This window comes from Fukomys damarensis, unplaced genomic scaffold, assembly GCF_012274545.1.
Source record: "Fukomys damarensis isolate Sample0158 unplaced genomic scaffold, DMR_v1.0_HiC HiC_scaffold_5, whole genome shotgun sequence".
NCBI classification, from domain to species: Eukaryota; Metazoa; Chordata; class Mammalia; order Rodentia; family Bathyergidae; genus Fukomys; species Fukomys damarensis.
Window position 1 is genome coordinate 12,466,277 of NW_022900917.1, and position 10,344 is coordinate 12,476,620.

General features: G+C 34.1%; 1 long non-coding RNA gene across 1 annotated transcript in view; it reads left to right on the forward strand.

Annotated features, from left to right (window-relative positions):
- The window catches only part of LOC104859050, a 23,671-nt gene extending 15,324 nt beyond the window's left edge, over positions 1–8,347 (forward strand). Inside the window, exons 2-3 of the long non-coding RNA XR_779276.2 lie at positions 3,131–3,312; positions 8,181–8,347. This is a non-coding gene — a long non-coding RNA (uncharacterized LOC104859050). The remainder of the gene's footprint in view (positions 1–3,130; positions 3,313–8,180) is intronic.
- The last annotated feature ends 1,997 nt before the right edge of the window (positions 8,348–10,344 follow it).

Consider the following 10,344-nt stretch of genomic DNA (forward strand, 5'->3'; position numbering starts at 1 on the left):
AGAGGGAGAGAGAGGGAAATTGAAAGATCAGTTGTTCTGATGTTTTCATTTGACCTCATAGGTCCGGGTGTGCCTCAATCTCAAGGACATTTTAAATATATATATGAACTACTTTTTACTGCTTAAACCAGATTGAATTATAGAGTTATTAAGAAATATATACTAATACACCAAACCACAGTAGGTATATCTATCATGAGACATTTAAAGATATTTCATATACAATAATAATGACATTCTGTTCATTCTTCTACTATTTTCATAATTAATTACAAAAGCAGGAAAAAAACCTGTGGCATACATTTTGTTCTCTGTACTTTTAATTTTAATGGACAGATGATAATTGTACTTGTTATGGAATTGTATATGCTATTTTGATTATATAATGTGGAAGGATTAGTAAAATTGATTAATTTCTCAGTTACTGTATACAGAAACTTGCCTGGAGGCTCTTTCAGATAATTCTGTTAAACATGACTCCAAGGTATGACAATTAGTTTCTCACTGATGCCTGCTGATACCTGATATTTACCTTACATTTTTATGTTTCCCATTTCATCTTTTAAGACCTACATGTTTTATAAGATAAATTAAGACTTTTATCACTACACAAAAAGATTTTGTAAATATTGTGAAAACATGTGTGACATGGGTACAGTGGTACCTCGGGTCATATACTAATTTGTTTTATGATTTTGGTAAAGATGGCCACATCTGTGTTTGTGTGGGGAAGATCTCCGCAGTCGTTTTTGTCTCCTGAGGCAGAATTTGCAAACAAAAACAAAATATTGCTAAATGCTTCTATTTGCAAAGCAAATTGTTTTCAAACAAAAGCATTCATGAGGTGCCACTTTAAAATTGTATGCCTTATTTATGAAAAACAGGGATGATTGTCCTGTACATTGATAGACATATGATATATTGATTTAGAAAAAATGCAAAACATTTCTGAGGAGATTATTTTTGTGAACATACAGTAAGGAATCCCCACCTACAAACAATGGTCTAGGACACCCCATGGGAATATTTTAATTTGTATGTGGCCTTTACATATTTGTCTCTGAAGCTGGAAGATACCTTTTACTTCCTGACATCTCGTACAAAGCATGATACATTCTCTAATCATTTGCTGAATGACATGGAAGTAACACAGGTACCCTCAAAATACATTTTACCTCCAATTAGAAGAAAATGAATTCAGTCATCATATGAGCACAAATACAGAAAAATTCCTCTATCTTTTCTCATTTTTGATAGCTTCATTCATAAAGACAAGGGCTGCACAACCAGCATGAACATATATTCATTTCTCTTCTTCTACCAAAAATATATTCAACACAAACAAAAATATAGCAGTTTTATGTGCTGCCATGCTTCTAAAATACATAAAGATTTTTGTCATTTTCACTCTCCGGGGAACATTTTCTAAGAACTCTCATTATTTTTGTCTAGGACACTTAAATTACTTTTCTGAAAGCTATCCCATACTTTTTATAGATCTAGCTTCACAAATATCAAACATTTATATGCCTCATGTGATGGTTCATGTTGACTCATTGTGTGCGTTGGGGGCTGTGCAGCGGATCAGGAAAAGCACACTTCTAGATGTGTCTTGTGGGTCATGGGGGTGTGTCCTCAGGGACTCCAATGAACCCTGGGCCCTTCCTCTGCTGAGCGCTTTCAAACTTGCTTTGCTTCCTGGTCACATAAAGGGATCAGCTTCACTCCACCACACCCCTCCAGTCTGATGCTCTGCATCACCCGAGACCCACTGCACCAGAACCAGCTACCCATGGACTAAACACCCTGAGACCATTAACCACATAACTGTTTGCTACATTCTCTTGTAAATTGACGACCCACTGCACCAGAACCAGCTACCATGGACTAAACACCCTGAGACCATTAACCACATAACTGTTTGCTACATTCTCTTGTAAATTGCAGATATCATGTGCCAGCAATGGCAAAGTGACTGATATGGATCAAGTATAACTTAGGTTATATGTCATACTGAGAAAACTTTCCACTTGTATATATTGGTTATGTTTATCAACATTGTTACTGAAAATTATAGAATTTACTGTAATTGCTATGCAGTATTACACTGGTATAATGCAATGGTGAGTGCTTGATATTTTCAAGAAATTAGTAAAGGTTTATTTATTGGACCTGCAGTTTTCAAGACATCTGAGTGCATAAACAGCAATCAAAATAATTAGGGTTATATCGGTAAGTATACCACCTATAGACAATGATTTTATATGGAACAAATTATATTAAACCATCATTGGTTTTAAGAAGTTTTGTTTACTGTAATATCCATCTAGCAAAATTCCTCACATTAATTGATTGAGCTTTCCTGTTTCTAATATATCAATGCAGCTTCACAACTTACCAGCTTCTACACTAACAACAGCTATATACTCCAGAAATAGAAAAATAATGTGTAAGAAACTAAAACAGTAAGAAAGTGCAGGCATATTGTTAAGGTACGAAGAATGTGCGATTTGCCATTCTGTCTTCTTTCCCCTTTGGTACATATTTGCCATACATAATCGTCACAGTAATTATGAGGAATTTGTACCTGAGCATAATACATCTTCATTGTTTTATCTCAGTCCCTCCCCTTCCCTTCAACTCTTCTTTGCCTCCTGATTTGCAGAAGCTCCATTTCCATTATTTTCTTTCAATTCGCTAATTTGTTTTTTTGTTTGTTTATTTATTGGGACTGGGGATTGAACTCGGGACACTGTACTTGCAAGGCAGGCGTTGACATCACTGAGCTAAATCCCGGGCCCCTAATTCACTCTTTTTAAAAAATCCTGCTTTCCCTTTCTTCCCTCGCTACTCACCCTTTCTCCTTCCCAGTTCAACAAATTCTTCCTGTTTCCCAATATCTATCCTGGACTTTGCTCCTTATTTATACTTCTGGTTTCTCATACAATAGAAAAAAATAGATATTTGAACTTCTGTGTGTGATTTTTTTTTTCACTTAAGATTATGGCTTCCGAGTACATCCATTTACATAAAGGTCTCAAGGTTCTTCTCTTCTCTATGGCAGAGTAGTACTCTGTGGTATATAAATGTAACATCTTCTTTATTCATTCACCTGCCGACCATGATATAGGCTGTTTCCAGATGCTTTCTCCTTGATGGTGGACCAGCACCTCGAAACATCAGAGCACAGGTGATTAAAACTCTCACGACAAACCTGCCAGTTTTGTGGCTGGAAGCAGCAAAGAAAGGAGCCTGTGTGAATGCAGTTACAGAGTGAAGAAGGGATTTTAGAAAGAGACACAAGAAAGGGAGGTTTGTAAATTCTTTGTATGAACCTTACTTAAATCTCCACCTGCCTGATAAACTAGAATGCATAGGAAAAGCTTAAAGCAGATGCAGGAGACTTAAGTGATTGTGCTAATATTTAATTCTGCACTCGCAAAATGTGGATGCACGCAGTCAGCCTTTAATTGCTCATTCTACATGAAAATGCAACATTAACAAGTTTCTACTGATAAATGAAACAGAGCTCATAATCTATACAATGTAATATTCTAATGCCCAAAACAAACCTTGTTCTACTCAACATTCAATAACTTAATAAGTGTTACAAATTTTCTCTGAATATGTTCAACAACAGAAATTACCAAGCCCAAAGTATCTTAGATGTCAAAAATGTGACGTGAGACTCTTAAGTCATTGTTGAACTATGATCCATGAAATTTTATGACAGTACACTGAATCAAATTAATAGTAGTCCAACTGAAATTTTAAGACGGGCTTAAAAACTAAACTAAGAAACACTGGTGGAGAGAGTTAATCACGGATTAAATATGACAAGGGATGTAGTTAGAAAATTTGAATAGTTGTTTATTATAATTGATTAATCTGAAAATGAAAGATATGAAAAAAAAAATTCTTCTTATAAGTGGAATCACACTATATCGGTGTGTGTGTGTGTGTGTGTGTGTGTGTGTGTGCGAGAGGCAGAGAGAGAGAGAGAGAGAGAGAGAGAGAGAGGGAGTGTGCTGATACAGGAACAGTAGATTTATTATAGGAATAAAAGAGTAAAGGAATAAATGAACATTGGAAATTTAGTCAATATAATTCATCATGTGGACCTAGTAATAGAGTGTATATGGTAGGAATATTTTACAGGTTAAGAGCATAGTCTTCCTCTAGAGTGTATTTGCCTCAGCCACCAGCTCATGTTTGGGATACTAGCTTACTAATCAGCTAGCTACGTATTCAGTAATTCCCACTACCCTTCCAGATTTAATAATTCACTAGAAAGACTCATGGAATTCATGAAGGTGAGCTATTACAGGAAGAAAGTAAACACAAGTCTCAACAGGCCAAAGGAAATGTCACATAGCATGGGGTTTGGGAAATTTAAAAATCAGTTCAAAAATTCGAAGGATTTGAGGTTCCTTCCCAGAGACAAGGGTTAAAGACAGTGAAGTTCTTCATTATAGAAGGAGGAAAAGATAGTCATTTCAGTAAGTGCAGGTAGTGTTCAAAGCTGTTGAATGAATATCCACAGCAAACTAGACGCTAAACAACATGTCCCCTGATAAAGACTTTCTGGTTAAGACTTATTATTCTAAAAACTTTTTTTGTTAAGAGACTCCACTCATTGAAAGAAGGGAAGGATAAAATAATAAGAAGTTGAGATTAAAGGCAAAGGGGGCCAGGGGTTTAGTTCAGTGGTTCCATCATCTGTCTGGCCTCTCAAGTGCAAGGACATGAGTTCGATCCCCAATACCAAAACAAACAAACAAACAAAAAAGATTAAAGGCAGAGAATCATAGATGTACCAATTACACAATTTTATAATAGAAGTAAAGATAATTCAGAAAAATAATTTTTAAAAGTTGAACCTACACATTAAGAAAAAGTAATCATTGAACACACAGGATATAAAAAAAGAGATTTTTTATAAAAACAAAAAATTGGGCAATAAATCTTAACTTGGAATTTATTAAAATTACAATATTTTTCTTTGAAAAGTATTGGTGGGAAAATAGACCATGAGAATATTTTAAAAGTGTATGAGAAATTTTTATCCAAAACATGTGCAGAAGGGCCAGGGATTTAGCTCAGCGGTTCGCTGGCCTGCCTTGCAAGCGCAAGGACCCGAGTTCAATCCCCCGTACCAAAAAACAAAAACAAAAACAAAAAACAAAAAACAAAACATGTGCAGAACTTTTAAAATTGAATAATTGAAAAAATTAAAAATCTCAAATACTTGAAAATAGAATTCCTAAAAGAAGATTTAAAAAAATGTTCGATATCATTAATCATAAGGAAATGGAAATTATAACTGAAAGCATAAAATTGGCTTAAACATTGTTTTACGTATTTCTACTTTAAATCTCACAAGGAAAAAATGAAGAGTTACAAGCCTAAAATATAATATTACTGACATTAATTTTTACCTGTGTGTTTACATTATCTAAGTTCATTAGCTATTGAATTATTGTTTGCAGACCTCTCCTATCACTTTCAGGACTCCAAGTAGGGTATTTTATGGGACAGGCATATTGGTGACCGAATATCTCTATTTTTATTTGTCTAGAATTGTCTTAATTTAACTTCATTTTACTTTTAAACTAAAATATATAAATTCTACATATTTTGAGATTGTGATGCACTATCTTGTTATAGCTATAATTAAATATTATTTAAATCCGATTGAACAATCTATCTCCTTAGATATTTACCATATTTATCTTTTTCTAATGCATTGAAAATTCTAGTTCTTGAAATATACACGATCCTGTAATTATCTATAATAACACAACTGTGTAATAATGAACTACTTGCTCCAATTGAAGTATAATGCATGATGCATGAAAAACCTTTCCCCATTGAAGTCTTTAACCCATTTTGAGATCACTTTTGTAATTGGTGAGATAGGTAATATAGTTCCAGTTTCATTCTTTTACATGTGGATAATCCAACTTTTCTTCTAATGTTTATTAAACAGAGTGTCCCATCTTAAATGTATAATCTTGGTTTCTTTATTAAAAAATTAGTAGATTTTCTTGTATGGGTTTATTTCTGGTTTTCTGTTTTGTTCCATGGGCTAATGTGTCCATTTTTTTGCCAATACCACAGTGTTGTGATTACTTTAGCCTCCTTATATATTTTGAGGTCATGTAGTGAAATTTTTCCAACTTTGTCCTTCTTGCTCAAAATTGCTTTAGTTATTCAAGATCTCTTTTGGTTTCAATGTTATGATTTGCTGGTGTTTTGTCAGGGTTTCTGCCTCTATCTTGACTAGGGATTTTGAATTGTAGTTTTATATGCTTGCATTGACTTTGCCTAGCTTTGATATCAGGATAATGCTCACCTCATAAAATGATATGTAAAAGACTCCTTTCAATTTTTTGAAAGTTTCAGAAGGTTTTGTTTTTGTTTTTGTTTTTTTTTGAGTTTGGTAGATTTCCATTATGAAGGCATCTTGTCTTAGGCTTTTCTTTGATAAGCGACTTCTATCTTCTGATTCAATCTTCTCAGTCATTATTTGCCTGTTCAGATTTCCAACTTGATGATTTAGGCTGGGTAGGTTATATGTTTGTAGGAATTTATCCATTTCTTCTAGATTGTTCAATTTGTTGTCATAAAATTGTTTGAAGTTATCATGAAGTTGCATGTAGGTACTCTAAGAAATAATACAGAGAGATTAAATATATCCTTTATTCAATTTATCTCAGAAATAATTACTCGTAAATTTTATATTCTGTATCATGGATGAATTTGACAACATATTCAGATTTCTTCAATTTTTATGTATTTGTTAGTCTTCTGTGATTGTGACTCATACACGAGACAAACTGCCAGCTTATGAGGTGATGGAGAAAATTAGGTAGCGAGAGTAGAAATACATGTCAAGTACATTCTTTCATGCTTTTTAAAAAAATTAATATTATTGGTACTTTTAATGTATACACTATAATGACATTCACTGTTGGAAATTTGTACCTTTACATAATCACTCTTGGATCTTATTTTTTCCCCATTCCCCTGCCCTCCCTTCAACGCCTCCCTCCCTCCTTCTATTTCATGATTTTTATAGTTTAATTTTCACTCCTAGAAAGTAAAACCCTTTTTGCAACATTGTACAGATGTGTTTAGGGATTAAAATATTAATTAACTGCTGAAGGTTCCTAATGGAGTTGTTAACCTACTTAACCAATATTATTTTCAATAAATAGGGTCTTAAAGATATATGAGTTTTGCCAGATGTTACTGTTTTCTATTAATTTGTAATTTATTTAATGTACTAACAAAGAACACCTGTTCAAAAATTTAAAAAGATATTATTTTTGATTTTTTAATATTTGTTTTCAGATCTTATTTTTGTTATTTATTATTTCCTCATTTATTAATAAAGAATATATATTTATTTACTCAAAATTTAAATAGGATATTACTTATTTGAGATTTTAATATTTGCTTTCATCTAAATTACTTGAAATGTATTTTTTATACATTATGTATTTAGTAAGTAACCAGAACACAGACATGGTTTTGGTTAAAACCAATGGAGAAATAAATGTGGGAATTATGACAAGTCATCCACTCAGTAGTAGTGAAAGAGCAGGATTAAATATTCTGGTAAATAAAGTATGTAAATATTTTAAAAGTCTGTCTGCCACATAATTTTTAAAAGAAGTATCCACATATATAAAATTATTAATTACTGCATTATCTAGTTATTTTCAAAGGTTTCCCTGAAAATAATAGTTTGTATGAAGAGCATCTCAAGTTATTGCAATACCATCAAAACCCTTCACTCTTTAGACCTAATAAAATATGATTGGTGTTATGATATTGCACCCTGAAATATACTCTTATGAGTGTTTTGTGTGCACTGTATTAAATAATAAACTCCACCCCAAATTTAGTGAGCTCTGCTGCTGTGTGAACCAGGACTCTAATGGAATGAAACTAATGGAATGCACACAATTACAGTAGGGGTTCACTGGCTTAGGTGGAGGCGGGTAGACAGCCCCACAGTGACCATATGCACTTGAGCTTGTACACAAAAGCATGTTTCCCACTGGTGCTGTTAGGGTGAGCAGTTTTGTTTTTTTTGTTTTTTTTATCACTAGACTTTGGAATATTAAGGGCTGTTGAGACACTAAGAATAGTCCATTTCACATATTTCATAGTCTGTATGAATTGAGTGAAAGACACAATTGCAGTAGCAGCTGTGGACAGATGAACTGGTGGCCAGGAGCGCAGCCATGAGCACACCCGTGATCCACTTAGAGCGGCGGAGCCCACGGAGAGCCTGAGTAAAGATATCAAGGGCGTGGACTCTTCCCTGGGATGGGTTACACTGGCAGGTGAATAAGCAAATGCCTTTTGACATAGCACTAAAATGTTAGAATTTGTAGGCACCTGAGGCAGACAGGCATAATATATGCAGCTGTGGCAGGTAACTGCAGACAGAGCACACAGGAGGAAAATGTTAAGAAATCTTTGTAAAAAGACATGAGGATGGCTGGTGCACACTTAGAAATAGAAAGTAGTATCATGATGAAAGGTAAGGCTTTTGTCTAAAGATAATTGTCCCTGTCATATCAAGGATGGATGAAAGGAATATCCCAACCTCTAGATTGTGGGCTGTTACCCAAAAAGGGTGGAGGTGCATTTAAACTGCCTTCTCCCAAGGTTATAGATTCATTGCTGTAGTTTAGACAGAGGGATGTGAAAGATTGGAAATATACTCAGAATGCACATGGTTATGTTTATCATGAACAAAGCCTTTTAGTCCCTAATCGATGATGGTTAGGTTTCCCAGTTTGGTTTCATGACTGATGAGGCAAGATGAGTCTGGACACATTTGCAGTAGTGTCACCATGTTTGTAACTTCCCAAAGACAAAACTCAAGGGCATTAGGACCTCTGCACAGATGAAGCCACATCTGTGCTCCAGGGCTAAACAGAGGGTGTCAGCATCCACACAGACAGGGCTTGTGTTGTGTAACGTGGAGTCTGACAAGGGTACAGGAAATTGGGGATTGGACTAGTCACTGAGCAATAGGGACCTAAATCTTAGTTAAAACTTTGACCTAAAGTCAGATTGTATTTCTAAAGCTACTGACAGAAGAGCATAAATACTTTGCCCACAGTATTTGCTTAGACTGAGGGTTTGAGATCTCATTGTTCCTCTGTGAGGATCAGCTAAGCAACCTGATTTAGAGATCGGTCACGTGCAAGGTATGAAGCGTTGTCAAAATGCGCCCAGGATGATGAATAATGTGTTAACATAAATGTTTCTCACAAAAGCTAAGAGTTCACATTTTGCAATTTTAATTTTGCTTTAGTTCTTTATTGGATCACCTATTTCATAACATGTACAGTTCACTTTAATTTTTCTTAGATCTGTAGAATATTTTAAAAATAAAGTAGCAGAACAGAATAAACGTCACTTACAATATGAAATAATGAAATAAATACGATGATCAATAGATTTCAAGTTTTAAGTTATAATGTTATGGCTAAATATTAATACAAAATAATTTATAATAAAGGGAATTAATGACAGATGCACTCAAAAATACAAAATTTCTTATCTCAAAATAAATACACATGTATATGTTTTCATATTGCTCACAAATTTCAGTCAGTTCTTAATAATATGAAAACTTATGAGTAAATGATTTCACTTTTTCTCCTGTGTTTATTCTCATAAATCTCCTTTCCCCTTATGATCTAGTATGTAATACCTTTTGGGTCCTTGCATAATTTATATGCACTTTCTCTACCTTTACATTCACTTCCTTTTCTTCACTTCTTCCTGTAACTGATAGTTCACAGTATTATATTTGTATCGTTCAGTTTTAGAAATTTCATAACCCTCCTTACTTCTCTGATCGAATCACTTTGGTGATATATGGTCGCAATGCATTATATGGTGATTATTGCACTACTGTTGTATTATCGTAATACATCAAAGACGCCATCATTCTGATATCCAGAAAACTAATAAATCATAAGAGTAATCCCAGTAGAGCCCTAATGATGGCTTTATATTTTTACAATATTCTATTTAAACTGAAGCAATAGAGTTAATTTAAAATATGGACAAAATGAAAACGGACTGCATGTGGTGCTACTGGGTTTGCAGTAATTTATACACTTGTCTTCATATCGCAATGAAATAGAGTTTTCACTGTGCAATTTCAACATGAATATTGAGGTGACATAAGTACACTAACTTTTCTGTGGATTATTTTACGAGCTCTGCACAGATTTTATCTTTCCTTTGTTCCTCTCTTCCTTTCCTCTTTCCTTCCTAGTGCACTCTCTCCCCTTCCCCCCCCCCGTC